At 48.9% G+C, this 4,256-nt stretch overlaps 1 pseudogene; it reads left to right on the forward strand.

Moving 5' to 3' along the window:
• The first annotated feature begins 1,850 nt into the window (after window positions 1–1,850).
• Window positions 1,851–3,022, forward strand: LOC102142042 (serine/arginine-rich splicing factor 10 pseudogene; annotated as a pseudogene).
• Window positions 3,023–4,256: the final 1,234 nt, after the last annotated feature.

The raw sequence follows: 4,256 nt of genomic DNA on the forward strand, positions 1-4,256 counted from the left end.
TTCTTAGCTATTTACTAGCTTATTGTCTGACATGCCGTCAGCACTCCGTATACATTTGTCGCATGGATAAAGGAATGAATTAACCTTCAGGTACCCCAGAAATCCCACCATAAGATTCCCTGAGCTTAGCTCAGTGACATAACCCACAGGGTTTTTTAGAATTTAGTCCAATTGGATGAGCCTATAGTAAGGATGCAAGGGAGCATCCACTGGGCCTTTCTCTTCACACACATTCACTTCACCCTCATGGCCATCTGCAGTCAGCACCCTCATCACTCTATTTTACAGAGCAAGGGACTGGGGCCCGTAACATTGAGGAACTTGCTCAAGGTCACCCAGGCGGCCAGGGATGGGATGAGGATTGGACCCTCTGAGGCCTGTTGTCTCCACACAGTTCTCACCGGCCTTTTTTAGGCACTAACTCATGCGGGTAAAGGAGGCTCCAGAATTACCCCAAAGGCAAATGGGTGCATGAGCCATGCTGAAAAAGGAGGGAGCCCAGAGGCTCCCCCATGTCAGCCCCAGCCAGTAGCACCAGGCGCAGACAGGCCACACTGGAACTTTGTGGAGCTGCATAGAGCTTGCTCCCTTCTCCCTGCAGGCTGCATGCTGGAGGCTGGAATTCCAGTGCCAGCATGGGCAGGTCCAGAAACCTGGTATCACAGTAGGCCTTTCTGCAGAAGCGAGCAGCCTGGATGCATGGATATGACTTGGCCCAATCTGAAGGATTGGCCTGTGCTGTCCAGGAAATCCTGCGATTAAAGTCACATCCCTTGGTGTGTCACTGCTTCTGGTTTTCAGGAATCCCTTATAAAAATGCATATTTAAAAAATAAAGAAGCCAAGTATGGTGATTCATGCCTGTAATCCCAGCATTTTGGGAGGCCAAGGCAGGTGGATCACTTGAAGTCAGGAGTTCGAGACTAGCCTGGCCAACATGCTGAAACCCCCGTCTCTACTAAAAAATACAAAAATGAGCCAGGCCTGGTGGCTCACTCCCGTAATCCAAGCTACTCAGGAGACTGAGGCCGAAGAATCATGTGAACCCAGAAGGTGGAAGTTACAGTGAGCCAAGATCGCACCACTGCACTCCAGCCTGAGCAACAGAGCGAGACTCCATCTCAAAAAAATAAAGAAAGAAAAATGGATGTGTGAGGTGAAAGGAGTCCTGGAGCAGAGAGGAACGGAGAAGGTCCTAATATCTACTTGGCAACTTTCCCTACCAGGCACGTGTCCTGCACCAGGCCTTCCTCACACCCACCAGGATATGGACTCAGCCTCCCGGGACCTGCTCCATAGAAGATGAGGGCAACATGCAGGGCCAGAGGAACAGGGTGGGCTGCACCCCCAATAGCTCACAGCTTCCTTCTCTTAGGTCTCCCCAGTGCTTTCTCACTGGCCCCAGCTTCCTCCTTCTTCCTTTCCACAGCAGCCTCCCACTCCCCAGCTCCCGCTACCAGCTCCTCCATGCTTACAGGCCCACGACCCACACTGAGTCCGGCAGACAAGAGCCTGCAGCTACCAAGACCCACCCATCTTAGAAGGCAGGAAGAGAATTAGAAATAATAAGGTCTTTTTCCTTGAGATTTGAGGTCAAAAGCTAGCTAGCGGCTGCACAGGGAAACCAGTTCAGCTATCTCTGACATCAGAGCCTGAGGTTTCCAAGCCTGTGCCCTCAGCAGTGAGGCTGGTAGGTGGGATCACAAACCCCTCCTCCTCCGCATCCCTGCGCTCTGCATCCCTGCTCGCCTCTCGCTAACACTGCTTCTAGTTTCTAGAGGCAGTTGCAAAGCCAACTTTAAGGCTAAGGAGTCCAAAGGAGTCCGGCGCTGAGGGTGAATTTCAGGCATGTGGCAGGCCGTGGGGAGAGATCATCAGTCTTCAGGTGACAGTCTTTTCTCCACCTGTGAGCAAGGTTGACAAGGGCAGAGGTGGCCTCACTGCCTTCAGCTTGTCTTCATTCAGGCTGTGGTCATTTCTATAGACCAGTGGTACCCAGACCATCAGCATCATCGTCACCTAGGAACTTGTTGGCAATACAAATTTCTAACAGCAGAGCTGTGGACAGTTTGCCTGGTCTGTTAGGGCCTCCGGCCTGGAATCACGCCATCGTCATGTCCCACTACCTGCACAATCCTCCAAAACATGTCTCTGTCCATCAGGAACGTGGCCAATGACACCAGGTCTGCAGATGGACAGGATAAATTTGGTCATGATGGTCCTACAGGAGATGTTTATGTTCCACTTGATTTCCACACCTGCCGTCCAGGAGGATTTGCTTATGTTCAATTTGAGGATGTTCGTGATGCTGAAGATGCTTTGCATAATTTGGACAGGAAATAGATTTGTGGACATCAGGTTGAAATACAGTTCACACAGGGGAATCAGAAGACACCAAATCAGATGAAAGCTAAGGAACAGAGGAATGTGTACAGTTCTTCACGCCATGATGGTTATGACAGATACAGAGATTCTAGAAGCCAAAGTTATTAAAGGAGATCCAGAAGTCAGTCTTTTGATTACAATTATAGAAGATCTTACAGTCCTAGAAATCAACCAACTGGAAAACCACAGAGTAGCAGAAGCCATTCTGACAATGGTGGATTCAAACACCAAAATCCATATTTTTTGGATGAAGGCTAAATCACATTCTGGGTCTGCATCCCACACCAAAACTAGAGGCACCTCTAAAACAGATTCCAGGCTGGGTGCAGTGACGCACACCTTTAATCCCAGGAGTTTGGGGGGCTGAGGCTGGAGGATCACTTGAGCTCAGGAGTTTGAGATCAGTCTGGGCAACGTGGCAAAACACCGTCTCTACAAAAAAAAAAAAAAAAAAAAAAAAATTAGCCAGGCATGGCAGTGCATGCCTGTAGTCCCAGCTACTTGAGAGGCTGAAGTGGGAGGATTGGTTGAGCCTGGGAGGTGGAGGCTGCAGTGAGCCTCGATTGTGCCACTACACTCCAGCCTGGCTGACAAAGCAAGACCCTGTCTCAAAAAGTAAGTAAAAATGAATAAATAAATCAGATTCCAAACATATTAAATAATCCTGGCTCAAGATATGAAAAGGAATCAAAGAAAAAAGAACTATTTAGATCCAAATGTCAGTCAACATCACAGTCTAGTTCTAGTTCAAAATCTAAATCAAGGTATTGGACTGCTCCTAAAGCCAACGGCCACTGATAGTATAAACTAAGATTGTTTTTAGGCACATATCATTTATTTATAGTTTGGTTTACTTAAATTATCAGGAATTGGCCAGGCATGGTGGCTCACCCCTATAATCCTAGCACTTTGGGAGGCTGAGGTAGGCAGATCTCTTGAGCCCGGGAGTTCGATACCAGCTTGGGCAACATAGTGAAACCCCTATCTCTACCAAAAATTAAAATATTCGCTGGGCATGGTGGTGTGCGCCTGTGGTACCAGCTACCTGCGGGGCTGAAGCAGGAGTATTGCTTGAGTCCAGGAGATCGAGGCTACATTGAGCCTAGATCACACCACTGCACTCCAGCCTGGGTGACAAAATTAGACCCTGTTTCAAAAAAAAAAAAAAATCAGGAACACAATATTGTAACGATGCTTTTAAAACACTTCTTTTTAAAAACACTGTACCAGGCAATGGTAATAATTCAAATGATATGCTGTGGAGAAGTCACTTTTAAGAGTCCAGTTTGTAACCCCGTCTCTACTAAACAAAATACAAAAACTAGCCGGGCGTAGTGGCGGGCACCTGTAGTCCCAGCTACTCGGGAGGCTGAGGCAGGAGAATGGCGTGAACCCGGGAGGCGGAGCTTGCAGTGAGCTGAGATCGCGCCACTGCACTCCAGCCTGTGAGACAGACCGAGACTCCGTCTCAAAAAACAATTAAAAAAAGAGTCCAGGCCGGGCGTGGTGGCTCACGCCTGTAATCCCAGCACTTTGGGAGGCCGAGGCGGGTGGATCACGAGGTCAGGAGATCGAGACCATCCTGGCTAACACGGTGAAACCCCCGTCTCTACCGAAAATACAAAAAATTAGCCGAGCCAGGTGGCGGGCGCCTGTAGTCCCAGCTACTCGGGAGGCTGAGGCACGAGAATGGCGTGAACCCGGGAGGCGGAGCTTGCAGTGAGCTGAGATCGCGCCCCTGCACTCCAGCCTGGGCGACAGAGCGAGACTCCGTCTCAACAAACAAACAAACAAAAAAGAGTCCAGTTTGTTTAAGGTTATAGGTAACCACCAGTTCGTGGTGTCTCTGTATATTTTTAAAAGATTCTTTTC

The sequence above is a fragment of the Macaca fascicularis genome, chromosome 18, assembly GCF_037993035.2.
Source record: "Macaca fascicularis isolate 582-1 chromosome 18, T2T-MFA8v1.1".
NCBI lineage: Eukaryota > Metazoa > Chordata > Mammalia > Primates > Cercopithecidae > Macaca > Macaca fascicularis.